This window comes from Phyllobates terribilis, unplaced genomic scaffold (assembly GCF_046119375.1).
Source record: "Phyllobates terribilis strain yellow unplaced genomic scaffold, ASM4611937v1 Scaffold_27__1_contigs__length_16484149, whole genome shotgun sequence".
NCBI classification, from domain to species: domain Eukaryota; kingdom Metazoa; phylum Chordata; class Amphibia; order Anura; family Dendrobatidae; genus Phyllobates; species Phyllobates terribilis.
This window is the reverse complement of record NW_027362787.1, coordinates 5,863,176-5,879,617: the sequence shown is the minus strand read 5'-3', so window position 1 is coordinate 5,879,617 and position 16,442 is coordinate 5,863,176. Positions and strand designations below refer to the sequence as shown.

General features: G+C 43.9%; 10 non-coding genes across 10 annotated transcripts; all 10 read right to left on the bottom strand.

Moving 5' to 3' along the window:
* Window positions 1-22: 22 nt before the first annotated feature.
* Window positions 23-213, bottom strand: LOC141178361 (U2 spliceosomal RNA). Its single transcript, XR_012254654.1, has one exon. It is a non-coding gene; the product is annotated as a U2 spliceosomal RNA (small nuclear RNA).
* Window positions 214-1,325: 1,112 nt separating this feature from the next.
* LOC141178360 (U2 spliceosomal RNA) lies at window positions 1,326-1,516 on the bottom strand. Its single transcript, XR_012254653.1, has one exon. It is a non-coding gene; the product is annotated as a U2 spliceosomal RNA (small nuclear RNA).
* A 1,115-nt stretch (window positions 1,517-2,631) lies between these two features.
* On the bottom strand, window positions 2,632-2,822 carry LOC141178359 (U2 spliceosomal RNA). Its single transcript, XR_012254652.1, has one exon. It is a non-coding gene; the product is annotated as a U2 spliceosomal RNA (small nuclear RNA).
* A 1,118-nt stretch (window positions 2,823-3,940) lies between these two features.
* Window positions 3,941-4,131, bottom strand: LOC141178358 (U2 spliceosomal RNA). The gene has a single exon (XR_012254651.1). It is a non-coding gene; the product is annotated as a U2 spliceosomal RNA (small nuclear RNA).
* A 1,115-nt stretch (window positions 4,132-5,246) lies between these two features.
* Window positions 5,247-5,437, bottom strand: LOC141178357 (U2 spliceosomal RNA). The gene has a single exon (XR_012254650.1). It is a non-coding gene; the product is annotated as a U2 spliceosomal RNA (small nuclear RNA).
* A 1,112-nt stretch (window positions 5,438-6,549) lies between these two features.
* On the bottom strand, window positions 6,550-6,740 carry LOC141178356 (U2 spliceosomal RNA). The gene has a single exon (XR_012254649.1). It is a non-coding gene; the product is annotated as a U2 spliceosomal RNA (small nuclear RNA).
* Window positions 6,741-7,855: 1,115 nt separating this feature from the next.
* On the bottom strand, window positions 7,856-8,046 carry LOC141178355 (U2 spliceosomal RNA). Its single transcript, XR_012254648.1, has one exon. It is a non-coding gene; the product is annotated as a U2 spliceosomal RNA (small nuclear RNA).
* Window positions 8,047-9,158: 1,112 nt separating this feature from the next.
* LOC141178354 (U2 spliceosomal RNA) lies at window positions 9,159-9,349 on the bottom strand. Its single transcript, XR_012254647.1, has one exon. It is a non-coding gene; the product is annotated as a U2 spliceosomal RNA (small nuclear RNA).
* Window positions 9,350-10,464: 1,115 nt separating this feature from the next.
* LOC141178353 (U2 spliceosomal RNA) lies at window positions 10,465-10,655 on the bottom strand. The gene has a single exon (XR_012254646.1). It is a non-coding gene; the product is annotated as a U2 spliceosomal RNA (small nuclear RNA).
* A 1,115-nt stretch (window positions 10,656-11,770) lies between these two features.
* LOC141177916 (U2 spliceosomal RNA) lies at window positions 11,771-11,969 on the bottom strand. The gene has a single exon (XR_012254431.1). It is a non-coding gene; the product is annotated as a U2 spliceosomal RNA (small nuclear RNA).
* Window positions 11,970-16,442: the final 4,473 nt, after the last annotated feature.

The following is a 16,442-nucleotide window of genomic DNA, read 5'->3' as shown; positions in this document are numbered from 1 at the left end:
GATTTTAGAAACTGCATTAAAGAAGGGGTGCACCGGTCCTGGAGATACTGCAATACCAGGTCAATGCGTGGAGTGGACAGAGCAAGCTCTTTTTCCATCTCCCTGTTCTAAAAATCCATTTAATATATGGTCCCCAGATAGGGGACGTATCAGATATTAAACTGATAAGAACAGATACTACACTTGATCTTAGCCAAAAGGCCGAGAAGCGATAACCAGAATTGGTTTCAAACTACGGAGCCACCCAAGGATCCTGAAAAGTCCATTTGTGGAGATGAGCTCCTGGACTCCCGTTAAGAAGACATGTTGTCAACCTCTAGATCCCTTACATGCCTGCACTTTTCGGCTTGCTGCTGCTGCAATCCACGCGTTTTAGATCTGCATAACTCCACCTCTTTAAACACAGCACCTTCACCCCCTGCTGTTCCCACCCGCCTCAACACCGTTGGAAGGGAGGAGAACCAATTAAGGCGGGGGGTGGGGTGGAACGAGCAGCTGTCTACCCTTAGCAGGAGGGCTCCTGATTACATACCTCTCCTGCTGCTGCTGCTGGCTGTCCAGCAGCAGACTGAAGGTGGCTGCTGCTGTGCACAGGTATATAAAGGCTCAGAGCCTATTATGAAACGCGCAGCCAGCGTTCCATTGCCACATTCCATCTACTGCAGGCAGGATACCTGGCTGGCTGAATGTCGCTGAGAAGCTCACAGAGACCGCCATAAGCAACAGTTTAACAGAATGCCACAGACTAATCAACCAAACTTTTTGGGTTGGGTTCTCTTTTATAGTCTGCAGGCATTAAATGAAAGAAGTCAGTGTTCCAGCAGAAGGAGACAACGTTTCAGAAAAGGCATTGTAGCAAACCAAAAAAGAAATTTTAAGCGCAGCAGAGTAACCAGCGCACATACCTGTTAGCTCAGGTGAGTTTAAAAGGCTGCTGTTGATAACAAGGGCATTTGCTAAATAGATGGTGTGTGTGCAACAATATACTGAAAGGTCAATTATATTGTGCAGCTTATCTCACCACCTGTAGTTATTTAGGTGAAAGCTCCAAAATGCTTGCCTAATATGTCTGTTTATCCAAAAGGAAGTAAAAAGGGAGAGCTAGAAAGATAGCATTGCATCACATTACATGGCAATGCAATGCACAGTTGCTGAAGTTGAACCAAAATGAGCTTGTAATCTGGCTTCTGCAACTTTGAACATGAAAAATCCAATGAGGAGAAGAAAAGCAAAGCCAAAGAGTCCAACCCAAAATCCGACAAACAAGCAAAATGAACAAAAAACATTGAATTCAATTCTTTCTGATTTTAGAAACTGCATTAAAGAAGGGGTGCACCGGTCCTGGAGATACTGCAATACCAGGTCAATGCGTGGAGTGGACAGAGCAAGCTCTTTTTCCATCTCCCTGTTCTAAAAATCCATTTAATATATGGTCCCCAGATAGGGGACGTATCAGATATTAAACTGATAAGAACAGATACTACACTTGATCTTAGCCAAAAGGCCGAGAAGCGATAACCAGAATCGGTTTCAAACTACGGAGCCACCCAAGGATCCTGAAAAGTCCATTTGTGGAGATGAGCTCCTGGACTCCCGTTAAGAAGACATGTTGTCAACCTCTAGATCCCTTACATGCCTGCACTTTTCGGCTTGCTGCTGCTGCAATCCACGCGTTTTAGATCTGCATAACTCCACCTCTTTAAACACAGCACCTTCACCCCCTGCTGTTCCCACCCGCCTCAACACCGTTGGAAGGGAGGAGAACCAATTAAGGCGGGGGGTGGGGTGGAACGAGCAGCTGTCTACCCTTAGCAGGAGGGCTCCTGATTACATACCTCTCCTGCTGCTGCTGCTGCTGGCTGTCCAGCAGCAGACTGAAGGTGGCTGCTGCTGTGCACAGGTATATAAAGGCTCAGAGCCTATTATGACACGCGCAGCCAGCGTTCCATTGCCACATTCCATCTACTGCAGGCAGGATACCTGGCTGGCTGAATGTCGCTGAGAAGCTCACAGAGACCGCCATAAGCAACAGTTTAACAGAATGCCACAGACTAATCAACCAAACTTTTTGGGTTGGGTTCTCTTTTATAGTCTGCAGGCATTAAATGAAAGAAGTCAGTGTTCCAGCAGAAGGAGACAACGTTTCAGAAACGGCATTGTAGCAAACCAAAAAAGAAATTTTAAGCGCAGCAGAGTAACCAGCGCACATACCTGTTAGCTCAGGTGAGTTTAAAAGGCTGCTGTTGATAACAAGGGCATTTGCTAAATAGATGGTGTGTGTGCAACAATATACTGAAAGGTCAATTATATTGTGCAGCTTATCTCACCACCTGTAGTTATTTAGGTGAAAGCTCCAAAATGCTTGCCTAATATGTCTGTTTATCCCAAAGGAAGTAAAAAGGGAGAGCTAGAAAGATAGCATTGCATCACATTACATGGCAATGCAATGCACAGTTGCTGAAGTTGAACCAAAATGAGCTTGTAATCTGGCTTCTGCAACTTTGAACATGAAAAATCCAATGAGGAGAAGAAAAGCAAAGCCAAAGAGTCCATCCCAAAATCCGACAAACAAGCAAAATGAACAAAAAACATTGAATTCAATTCTTTCTGATTTTAGAAACTGCATTAAAGAAGGGGTGCACCGGTCCTGGAGATACTGCAATACCAGGTCAATGCGTGGAGTGGACAGAGCAAGCTCTTTTTCCATCTCCCTGTTCTAAAAATCCATTTAATATATGGTCCCCAGATAGGGGACGTATCAGATATTAAACTGATAAGAACAGATACTACACTTGATCTTAGCCAAAAGGCCGAGAAGCGATAACCAGAATTGGTTTCAAACTACGGAGCCACCCAAGGATCCTGAAAAGTCCATTTGTGGAGATGAGCTCCTGGACTCCCGTTAAGAAGACATGTTGTCAACCTCTAGATCCCTTACATGCCTGCACTTTTCGGCTTGCTGCTGCTGCAATCCACGCGTTTTAGATCTGCATAACTCCACCTCTTTAAACACAGCACCTTCACCCCCTGCTGTTCCCACCCGCCTCAACACCGTTGGAAGGGAGGAGAACCAATTAAGGCGGGGGGTGGGGTGGAACGAGCAGCTGTCTACCCTTAGCAGGAGGGCTCCTGATTACATACCTCTCCTGCTGCTGCTGCTGCTGCTGGCTGTCCAGCAGCAGACTGAAGGTGGCTGCTGCTGTGCACAGGTATATAAAGGCTCAGAGCCTATTATGACACGCGCAGCCAGCGTTCCATTGCCACATTCCATCTACTGCAGGCAGGATACCTGGCTGGCTGAATGTCGCTGAGAAGCTCACAGAGACCGCCATAAGCAACAGTTTAACAGAATGCCACAGACTAATCAACCAAACTTTTTGGGTTGGGTTCTCTTTTATAGTCTGCAGGCATTAAATGAAAGAAGTCAGTGTTCCAGCAGAAGGAGACAACGTTTCAGAAAAGGCATTGTAGCAAACCAAAAAAGAAATTTTAAGCGCAGCAGAGTAACCAGCGCACATACCTGTTAGCTCAGGTGAGTTTAAAAGGCTGCTGTTGATAACAAGGGCATTTGCTAAATAGATGGTGTGTGTGCAACAATATACTGAAAGGTCAATTATATTGTGCAGCTTATCTCACCACCTGTAGTTATTTAGGTGAAAGCTCCAAAATGCTTGCCTAATATGTCTGTTTATCCAAAAGGAAGTAAAAAGGGAGAGCTAGAAAGATAGCATTGCATCACATTACATGGCAATGCAATGCACAGTTGCTGAAGTTGAACCAAAATGAGCTTGTAATCTGGCTTCTGCAACTTTGAACATGAAAAATCCAATGAGGAGAAGAAAAGCAAAGCCAAAGAGTCCATCCCAAAATCCGACAAACAAGCAAAATGAACAAAAAACATTGAATTCAATTCTTTCTGATTTTAGAAACTGCATTAAAGAAGGGGTGCACCGGTCCTGGAGATACTGCAATACCAGGTCAATGCGTGGAGTGGACAGAGCAAGCTCTTTTTCCATCTCCCTGTTCTAAAAATCCATTTAATATATGGTCCCCAGATAGGGGACGTATCAGATATTAAACTGATAAGAACAGATACTACACTTGATCTTAGCCAAAAGGCCGAGAAGCGATAACCAGAATTGGTTTCAAACTACGGAGCCACCCAAGGATCCTGAAAAGTCCATTTGTGGAGATGAGCTCCTGGACTCCCGTTAAGAAGACATGTTGTCAACCTCTAGATCCCTTACATGCCTGCACTTTTCGGCTTGCTGCTGCTGCAATCCACGCGTTTTAGATCTGCATAACTCCACCTCTTTAAACACAGCACCTTCACCCCCTGCTGTTCCCACCCGCCTCAACACCGTTGGAAGGGAGGAGAACGAATTAAGGCGGGGGGTGGGGTGGAACGAGCAGCTGTCTACCCTTAGCAGGAGGGCTCCTGATTACATACCTCTCCTGCTGCTGCTGCTGCTGGCTGTCCAGCAGCAGACTGAAGGTGGCTGCTGCTGTGCACAGGTATATAAAGGCTCAGAGCCTATTATGACACGCGCAGCCAGCGTTCCATTGCCACATTCCATCTACTGCAGGCAGGATACCTGGCTGGCTGAATGTCGCTGAGAAGCTCACAGAGACCGCCATAAGCAACAGTTTAACAGAATGCCACAGACTAATCAACCAAACTTTTTGGGTTGGGTTCTCTTTTATAGTCTGCAGGCATTAAATGAAAGAAGTCAGTGTTCCAGCAGAAGGAGACAACGTTTCAGAAAAGGCATTGTAGCAAACCAAAAAAGAAATTTTAAGCGCAGCAGAGTAACCAGCGCACATACCTGTTAGCTCAGGTGAGTTTAAAAGGCTGCTGTTGATAACAAGGGCATTTGCTAAATAGATGGTGTGTGTGCAACAATATACTGAAAGGTCAATTATATTGTGCAGCTTATCTCACCACCTGTAGTTATTTAGGTGAAAGCTCCAAAATGCTTGCCTAATATGTCTGTTTATCCAAAAGGAAGTAAAAAGGGAGAGCTAGAAAGATAGCATTGCATCACATTACATGGCAATGCAATGCACAGTTGCTGAAGTTGAACCAAAATGAGCTTGTAATCTGGCTTCTGCAACTTTGAACATGAAAAATCCAATGAGGAGAAGAAAAGCAAAGCCAAAGAGTCCATCCCAAAATCCGACAAACAAGCAAAATGAACAAAAAACATTGAATTCAATTCTTTCTGATTTTAGAAACTGCATTAAAGAAGGGGTGCACCGGTCCTGGAGATACTGCAATACCAGGTCAATGCGTGGAGTGGACAGAGCAAGCTCTTTTTCCATCTCCCTGTTCTAAAAATCCATTTAATATATGGTCCCCAGATAGGGGACGTATCAGATATTAAACTGATAAGAACAGATACTACACTTGATCTTAGCCAAAAGGCCGAGAAGCGATAACCAGAATTGGTTTCAAACTACGGAGCCACCCAAGGATCCTGAAAAGTCCATTTGTGGAGATGAGCTCCTGGACTCCCGTTAAGAAGACATGTTGTCAACCTCTAGATCCCTTACATGCCTGCACTTTTCGGCTTGCTGCTGCTGCAATCCACGCGTTTTAGATCTGCATAACTCCACCTCTTTAAACACAGCACCTTCACCCCCTGCTGTTCCCACCCGCCTCAACACCGTTGGAAGGGAGGAGAACCAATTAAGGCGGGGGGTGGGGTGGAACGAGCAGCTGTCTACCCTTAGCAGGAGGGCTCCTGATTACATACCTCTCCTGCTGCTGCTGCTGGCTGTCCAGCAGCAGACTGAAGGTGGCTGCTGCTGTGCACAGGTATATAAAGGCTCAGAGCCTATTATGACACGCGCAGCCAGCGTTCCATTGCCACATTCCATCTACTGCAGGCAGGATACCTGGCTGGCTGAATGTCGCTGAGAAGCTCACAGAGACCGCCATAAGCAACAGTTTAACAGAATGCCACAGACTAATCAACCAAACTTTTTGGGTTGGGTTCTCTTTTATAGTCTGCAGGCATTAAATGAAAGAAGTCAGTGTTCCAGCAGAAGGAGACAACGTTTCAGAAAAGGCATTGTAGCAAACCAAAAAAGAAATTTTAAGCGCAGCAGAGTAACCAGCGCACATACCTGTTAGCTCAGGTGAGTTTAAAAGGCTGCTGTTGATAACAAGGGCATTTGCTAAATAGATGGTGTGTGTGCAACAATATACTGAAAGGTCAATTATATTGTGCAGCTTATCTCACCACCTGTAGTTATTTAGGTGAAAGCTCCAAAATGCTTGCCTAATATGTCTGTTTATCCAAAAGGAAGTAAAAAGGGAGAGCTAGAAAGATAGCATTGCATCACATTACATGGCAATGCAATGCACAGTTGCTGAAGTTGAACCAAAATGAGCTTGTAATCTGGCTTCTGCAACTTTGAACATGAAAAATCCAATGAGGAGAAGAAAAGCAAAGCCAAAGAGTCCATCCCAAAATCCGACAAACAAGCAAAATGAACAAAAAACATTGAATTCAATTCTTTCTGATTTTAGAAACTGCATTAAAGAAGGGGTGCACCGGTCCTGGAGATACTGCAATACCAGGTCAATGCGTGGAGTGGACAGAGCAAGCTCTTTTTCCATCTCCCTGTTCTAAAAATCCATTTAATATATGGTCCCCAGATAGGGGACGTATCAGATATTAAACTGATAAGAACAGATACTACACTTGATCTTAGCCAAAAGGCCGAGAAGCGATAACCAGAATTGGTTTCAAACTACGGAGCCACCCAAGGATCCTGAAAAGTCCATTTGTGGAGATGAGCTCCTGGACTCCCGTTAAGAAGACATGTTGTCAACCTCTAGATCCCTTACATGCCTGCACTTTTCGGCTTGCTGCTGCTGCAATCCACGCGTTTTAGATCTGCATAACTCCACCTCTTTAAACACAGCACCTTCACCCCCTGCTGTTCCCACCCGCCTCAACACCGTTGGAAGGGAGGAGAACCAATTAAGGCGGGGGGTGGGGTGGAACGAGCAGCTGTCTACCCTTAGCAGGAGGGCTCCTGATTACATACCTCTCCTGCTGCTGCTGCTGCTGGCTGTCCAGCAGCAGACTGAAGGTGGCTGCTGCTGTGCACAGGTATATAAAGGCTCAGAGCCTATTATGACACGCGCAGCCAGCTTTCCATTGCCACATTCCATCTACTGCAGGCAGGATACCTGGCTGGCTGAATGTCGCTGAGAAGCTCACAGAGACCGCCATAAGCAACAGTTTAACAGAATGCCACAGACTAATCAACCAAACTTTTTGGGTTGGGTTCTCTTTTATAGTCTGCAGGCATTAAATGAAAGAAGTCAGTGTTCCAGCAGAAGGAGACAACGTTTCAGAAAAGGCATTGTAGCAAACCAAAAAAGAAATTTTAAGCGCAGCAGAGTAACCAGCGCACATACCTGTTAGCTCAGGTGAGTTTAAAAGGCTGCTGTTGATAACAAGGGCATTTGCTAAATAGATGGTGTGTGTGCAACAATATACTGAAAGGTCAATTATATTGTGCAGCTTATCTCACCACCTGTAGTTATTTAGGTGAAAGCTCCAAAATGCTTGCCTAATATGTCTGTTTATCCAAAAGGAAGTAAAAAGGGAGAGCTAGAAAGATAGCATTGCATCACATTACATGGCAATGCAATGCACAGTTGCTGAAGTTGAACCAAAATGAGCTTGTAATCTGGCTTCTGCAACTTTGAACATGAAAAATCCAATGAGGAGAAGAAAAGCAAAGCCAAAGAGTCCATCCCAAAATCCGACAAACAAGCAAAATGAACAAAAAACATTGAATTCAATTCTTTCTGATTTTAGAAACTGCATTAAAGAAGGGGTGCACCGGTCCTGGAGATACTGCAATACCAGGTCAATGCGTGGAGTGGACAGAGCAAGCTCTTTTTCCATCTCCCTGTTCTAAAAATCCATTTAATATATGGTCCCCAGATAGGGGACGTATCAGATATTAAACTGATAAGAACAGATACTACACTTGATCTTAGCCAAAAGGCCGAGAAGCGATAACCAGAATTGGTTTCAAACTACGGAGCCACCCAAGGATCCTGAAAAGTCCATTTGTGGAGATGAGCTCCTGGACTCCCGTTAAGAAGACATGTTGTCAACCTCTAGATCCCTTACATGCCTGCACTTTTCGGCTTGCTGCTGCTGCAATCCACGCGTTTTAGATCTGCATAACTCCACCTCTTTAAACACAGCACCTTCACCCCCTGCTGTTCCCACCCGCCTCAACACCGTTGGAAGGGAGGAGAACCAATTAAGGCGGGGGGTGGGGTGGAACGAGCAGCTGTCTACCCTTAGCAGGAGGGCTCCTGATTACATACCTCTCCTGCTGCTGCTGCTGGCTGTCCAGCAGCAGACTGAAGGTGGCTGCTGCTGTGCACAGGTATATAAAGGCTCAGAGCCTATTATGACACGCGCAGCCAGCGTTCCATTGCCACATTCCATCTACTGCAGGCAGGATACCTGGCTGGCTGAATGTCGCTGAGAAGCTCACAGAGACCGCCATAAGCAACAGTTTAACAGAATGCCACAGACTAATCAACCAAACTTTTTGGGTTGGGTTCTCTTTTATAGTCTGCAGGCATTAAATGAAAGAAGTCAGTGTTCCAGCAGAAGGAGACAACGTTTCAGAAAAGGCATTGTAGCAAACCAAAAAAGAAATTTTAAGCGCAGCAGAGTAACCAGCGCACATACCTGTTAGCTCAGGTGAGTTTAAAAGGCTGCTGTTGATAACAAGGGCATTTGCTAAATAGATGGTGTGTGTGCAACAATATACTGAAAGGTCAATTATATTGTGCAGCTTATCTCACCACCTGTAGTTATTTAGGTGAAAGCTCCAAAATGCTTGCCTAATATGTCTGTTTATCCAAAAGGAAGTAAAAAGGGAGAGCTAGAAAGATAGCATTGCATCACATTACATGGCAATGCAATGCACAGTTGCTGAAGTTGAACCAAAATGAGCTTGTAATCTGGCTTCTGCAACTTTGAACATGAAAAATCCAATGAGGAGAAGAAAAGCAAAGCCAAAGAGTCCATCCCAAAATCCGACAAACAAGCAAAATGAACAAAAAACATTGAATTCAATTCTTTCTGATTTTAGAAACTGCATTAAAGAAGGGGTGCACCGGTCCTGGAGATACTGCAATACCAGGTCAATGCGTGGAGTGGACAGAGCAAGCTCTTTTTCCATCTCCCTGTTCTAAAAATCCATTTAATATATGGTCCCCAGATAGGGGACGTATCAGATATTAAACTGATAAGAACAGATACTACACTTGATCTTAGCCAAAAGGCCGAGAAGCGATAACCAGAATTGGTTTCAAACTACGGAGCCACCCAAGGATCCTGAAAAGTCCATTTGTGGAGATGAGCTCCTGGACTCCCGTTAAGAAGACATGTTGTCAACCTCTAGATCCCTTACATGCCTGCACTTTTCGGCTTGCTGCTGCTGCAATCCACGCGTTTTAGATCTGCATAACTCCACCTCTTTAAACACAGCACCTTCACCCCCTGCTGTTCCCACCCGCCTCAACACCGTTGGAAGGGAGGAGAACCAATTAAGGCGGGGGGTGGGGTTGAACGAGCAGCTGTCTACCCTTAGCAGGAGGGCTCCTGATTACATACCTCTCCTGCTGCTGCTGCTGCTGGCTGTCCAGCAGCAGACTGAAGGTGGCTGCTGCTGTGCACAGGTATATAAAGGCTCAGAGCCTATTATGACACGCGCAGCCAGCGTTCCATTGCCACATTCCATCTACTGCAGGCAGGATACCTGGCTGGCTGAATGTCGCTGAGAAGCTCACAGAGACCGCCATAAGCAACAGTTTAACAGAATGCCACAGACTAATCAACCAAACTTTTTGGGTTGGGTTCTCTTTTATAGTCTGCAGGCATTAAATGAAAGAAGTCAGTGTTCCAGCAGAAGGAGACAACGTTTCAGAAAAGGCATTGTAGCAAACCAAAAAAGAAATTTTAAGCGCAGCAGAGTAACCAGCGCACATACCTGTTAGCTCAGGTGAGTTTAAAAGGCTGCTGTTGATAACAAGGGCATTTGCTAAATAGATGGTGTGTGTGCAACAATATACTGAAAGGTCAATTATATTGTGCAGCTTATCTCACCACCTGTAGTTATTTAGGTGAAAGCTCCAAAATGCTTGCCTAATATGTCTGTTTATCCAAAAGGAAGTAAAAAGGGAGAGCTAGAAAGATAGCATTGCATCACATTACATGGCAATGCAATGCACAGTTGCTGAAGTTGAACCAAAATGAGCTTGTAATCTGGCTTCTGCAACTTTGAACATGAAAAATCCAATGAGGAGAAGAAAAGCAAAGCCAAAGAGTCCATCCCAAAATCCGACAAACAAGCAAAATGAACAAAAAACATTGAATTCAATTCTTTCTGATTTTAGAAACTGCATTAAAGAAGGGGTGCACCGGTCCTGGAGATACTGCAATACCAGGTCAATGCGTGGAGTGGACAGAGCAAGCTCTTTTTCCATCTCCCTGTTCTAAAAATCCATTTAATATATGGTCCCCAGATAGGGGACGTATCAGATATTAAACTGATAAGAACAGATACTACACTTGATCTTAGCCAAAAGGCCGAGAAGCGATAACCAGAATTGGTTTCAAACTACGGAGCCACCCAAGGATCCTGAAAAGTCCATTTGTGGAGATGAGCTCCTGGACTCCCGTTAAGAAGACATGTTGTCAACCTCTAAATCCCTTACATGCCTGCACTTTTCGGCTTGCTGCTGCTGCAATCCACGCGTTTTAGATCTGCATAACTCCACCTCTTTAAACACAGCACCTTCACCCCCTGCTGTTCCCACCCGCCTCAACACCGTTGGAAGGGAGGAGAACCAATTAAGGCGGGGGGTGGGGTGGAACGAGCAGCTGTCTACCCTTAGCAGGAGGGCTCCTGATTACATACCTCTCCTGCTGCTGCTGCTGCTGGCTGTCCAGCAGCAGACTGAAGGTGGCTGCTGCTGTGCACAGGTATATAAAGGCTCAGAGCCTATTATGACACGCGCAGCCAGCGTTCCATTGCCACATTCCATCTACTGCAGGCAGGATACCTGGCTGGCTGAATGTCGCTGAGAAGCTCACAGAGACCGCCATAAGCAACAGTTTAACAGAATGCCACAGACTAATCAACCAAACTTTTTGGGTTGGGTTCTCTTTTATAGTCTGCAGGCATTAAATGAAAGAAGTCAGTGTTCCAGCAGAAGGAGACAACGTTTCAGAAAAGGCATTGTAGCAAACCAAAAAAGAAATTTTAAGCGCAGCAGAGTAACCAGCACACATACCTGTTAGCTCAGGTGAGTTTAAAAGGCTGCTGTTGATAACAAGGGCATTTGCTAAATAGATGGTGTGTGTGCAACAATATACTGAAAGGTCAATTATATTGTGCAGCTTATCTCACCACCTGTAGTTATTTAGGTGAAAGCTCCAAAATGCTTGCCTAATATGTCTGTTTATCCAAAAGGAAGTAAAAAGGGAGAGCTAGAAAGATAGCATTGCATCACATTACATGGCAATGCAATGCACAGTTGCTGAAGTTGAACCAAAATGAGCTTGTAATCTGGCTTCTGCAACTTTGAACATGAAAAATCCAATGAGGAGAAGAAAAGCAAAGCCAAAGAGTCCATCTCAAAATCCGACAAACAAGCAAAATGAACAAAAAACATTGAATTCAATTCTTTCTGATTTTAGAAACTGCATTAAAGAAGGGGTGCACCGGTCCTGGAGATACTGCAATACCAGGTCAATGCGTGGAGTGGACAGAGCAAGCTCTTTTTCCATCTCCCTGTTCTAAAAATCCATTTAATATATGGTCCCCAGATAGGGGACGTATCAGATATTAAACTGATAAGAACAGATTTTTTTTTTTTTTTTTTTTTTTTTTTTCTCCTCAGACGAGGAAATTCCACAGTCTATGGAAACCATACAAAGGAAAATTCCATCAAAACAGCTGCGTCAAATCCAATACGCAATTTGCTGTCCCCATCATCATCGGAAATATTTATTTCATATTTCAAAACAACAATAACAAAAATCAAGAGGTACTAACAATATATCTCCACTTTTTAACTTTCCATATTCCCTCCGCATCCACTTCCCCTCTCCTCTTTTTGTCCCATAGGAAACACACATACATCTTCCCCAAAATCACCTTCACACTATCCTTTACAGCAATTTCCTTCCTTTTAAACACATACACATTCCTCACATCCCATAACACTTCCTTTATACATGCAAGCATCAACCACAAGACTCTTTCCTTCGTCCCATCACATATTCCCAAACCAAACATAAACAACTCAAAAGACAACAAATTCACACCACACAATTCTTTACACAAAGGCCCCATTCTCCCAATCACATCTCTAGCATACTGGCAATTCCAAAAAACATGCAACACACTTTCCCTTCCACCACAGCCATTTCTTGGACACATTTCACTCCTCACCAAACCTCTATTCCTCTGAAACTCTCTCACAGGTAATACTCCATGTAAAGACTGCCACACAACTTCACTCTGTTTGTTGGTCATACCACTCATCCGCACTTTCTTCCAAACCTTCTGCACATCACCACCCCTAACCATATTTATTCCACATTCTACCTCTCTACATTCAATCATCCTATACACAGCCTTCTTATTCTCCAGCAATCTCACATCTGCATCACACAGTTCATACCTCACCAAAAACTTATAAACCCACACATACCATACAGGCACCTCAAAAGCAATCGGACATCGCAAATCCCTTTCTTGCCACTTTAAACGAAACAAATACGCTCCAAATAAATACCTACACATAGATGAAAACTTTCCATCCGCCCTAATCACTTTCAAAACAAACACAACGATATTCACACCAAAAAACACGTCCAAATTCGGAAAACCCAAACCACCTTTTTCCACTCTTTTAACCAAAATTTCTCTCCTAGCTCTCTCCATTTTCGAGTTCCACAAAAAAACAAATAAAATTCTATTCAAGCTTCTCATACACATATATCCTGGTGGAAATATTACCGCAATATATAAAAATATTGGCAACACCACACTCTTAACAATTAAAATCTTCCCAAAAAAGAATAAACTCCTCAATTTCCAAAAATTCAACTTCTGCTCAACTTTTCCTTTCGCATCATCCCAACTTTCTTTCCCATCCAAACTCTCTGAAAACTTCACACCCAAAACTTTAATAGGTCCATTCACTACATTCACACCTACATCCCTACTTAAACTTCCGCCTCCAAAACCCTTACACTCACTCTTTTCCCAATTCACTTTAAACGCAGATGCACCACAAAAAATAGACACTAACAACTTCACCCGCCTCACCGAACATTCAGAATCACATAATACACACACGTCATCCATATAACCACTCACCTTCCATTCTTTCCCTCCACCTCCCGGCACTTGCACACCACGAATTACCTTATCTTTCCTCAGCATACACAACAATGGCTCAATTGCACAAATAAATGCTACAGGGGACAAAGGACACCCCTGTCGCACACCCGAAAACACATTCACTTTCCTACCCACATACCCATTCATTAAAACACAGCTATAAACACCCGCATACAAACTTCTCACTCGCCCAACAAAATCAGCCGGAAAACCCATTTTTAACAACACTCTGAACAAAAAACCATGCGACAACCTATCATAAGCCTTTTCAAAATCCAAACTTAACAAAAATACACTCTTCTTACGACCCATGCAATCCCATAGACAATCTCTTAACATACACACACACTCATGAATCCGCCTCCCAGGTACCGCACAACACTGCTCATCCCCAATCACACTCTCTATCACATCACGCATCCTATTAGCCATAAGTTTTGCATAGATTTTATAATCACAATTAAGTAACGTTATTGGCCTCCAATTCCTCAGACTTTTCAAATCCCCTTTCTTAGGAATTAACACAACCATACCTGCACGCATACTCTCAGCCACCTCCATGTTTCCCCACATATACTTACATACATCCACAAAGTCCTTACCAATCACACCCCACATCACACGATAAAATTCTACTGGGAGGCCATCCTCCCCCGGCGTCTTATTCAAAGCCATACTACACATAACCTTCCATACCTCATCACCAGTCACCTCACCCATCACTCTCTCTCTTTCTGCTTCACTCAACTTACTCTCTAACACACTCAAAACATCATTCTCCAAACATTCATCCCTCTGTTTCACTGCATACAGATCCTCATAAAACTTAGCCACCTCTTCACACATATCCTCTCCACTCACCTCACTTCCATCTGCTCCATACACCACGCTCATACTCTGTTTCTTTCCAAAAACTTTTTTAAAGAAAAACCGAGAACATTTCTCATCCTGCTCCATCTTATCAATCTTTGCCCTAAACACTATGCTTCTCCCTCTCTCCAACAAAAACTCACTAATCTCCTTTTTTACCTCTAAAATATCCTCCTCCACCTCAACTCCTCCTTCCCTTAACTTATACAAAACGCTCAACCGCGCGTTCAGTTTAACAAAACTCTCTCTTTTAATTGCTGCATACTTGTATCCTAAATTTTTAAAGAACATTTTTGTTTGTTTCTTCACCCAGTCCCACCACTCACAAACATTCCCAAACTCATTTTTATGCTTACACCATTCTTCATACCGCCTTTCATACTCCTTTCTCACATCTTCATTCTCTAACAGTTTAACATTTAACTTCCACAATCCTCTCCCAAACACTCCATCAACTTTTATATCCAACTCACACAACATACACACATGATCTGAAAAAAGAACGTTTTCCTGCCTATAATTAACAGAAACCATATTTTTAGAAATAAAACAATAATCCAATCTGGATTGTACCCTACCACTCTCAGAAAAGAAAGTGTTCAACAAAGGATTCATGTTACACACGCGCTGCATATCACACAACCCAAAATCATTCACTAACTCCAATAATGCTTTCCCAGACACATCCACATTCACTCTCCCCACATCACAGTTCATATCACCCACAATTACCACAGGTATTCTTCCTGGAACAAAAAGCTTAATTTTTTCAAATAAATTTTTGCGCTCATTTTTTTCAACTGGCGCATAAACATTAATAACACAAAACATTACATTCTTGTATACAAAATTAGCAAGGATACATCTCCCCACCTCAATAACCAAATAATCACTCAAAACAACCTCCCTTCCTTTAACCAAAATACCCACACCATCATTCTTATTACATGCACTCCCCGACCACACAGACGCTCCATAAGACCATTCATCCCCTTTCACACCATCCACTACCCCACATTCTTGTAAACAAAAAATAGATGCATTTTGCATAGCTAAAAACTCAAAAATAGCAGCTCTTCTTACTTTACTTTTAAACACTCTTACGTTTTGGGACACTATGGTAAATCCCATAATACTTCTACTCCTTCACCAATTACACAAAGAAATAGCCTTTGGCCTAAACCAAAGCTCACAAGAGGACAAAAAGAAAAAACATTTACAATATTATATGGTGACACTATCCAGCACCACCACTATCCTCCTCCGCCATCAGAACAGAACAGCTGGTTTCCGACCCGCTGGCTTCACCAGCCACACTCCTCATTCTGGCAGTTCTGATCTTCCTCTGAGGCTCACTAAAATCTGCATCATCACTGCCCCCACCATCCTCCCTACGACTCTTCTTTGCACCCCTATCATCCTCCGAAGAAAAATCTTCAGTGTTTTCAGGACCCGAAGGGTGTTCAGGACTGTCGGGTTCCGAGATTTGCACTTCACATCCTGTTGCGTCCATTGCCTCTCCAAAAGTCATCATCTCAGGCAGCTCTGCTTCCACCACTTTCCTAGATATTCTCGCAGACACTGCCTTTTTCTCCACCTTTGCCACTTCCCTCCAGAACTCCTTTTCTTCCCTCCGCTTCTTCCTCATTTCTTCAGCAGAAGAAGAACATGGTCTCAGGGACACCTCCTCTGGCGCCGTAGAGGGAGAGGCTCTACCAGTTTCCCGCCTCCTTCCCTCTCTCTCCTCCCTCTCCAATCTTTCCAGCACTTTCAGTGCGCTTGCCATCTGCCTCCTCTCCAGCTCCTCCTCCTTCTGTTCTTTATCAGAACGTCTAGGTGCACTCATAGGACAGTCCTTATACATGTGATCACTACTCCCACAGACATCACAGGACTTGGCCTCTGGACACTGGTTGGCCATATGCCCCTCCTTTCTGCAATTTCGGCAACACTGCCCTTTAAGGCATGTTACCATGGTATGTCCGAAAGAAAAGCATCTACGGCAAAACATGGGCTGGCCTGGGTAAAAGAGGAAACCTCTATGGCCTGCAACGGAAAAATTTGATGGAGGGTGTCTAAAGCCCCCCACACTGTCAGGATCC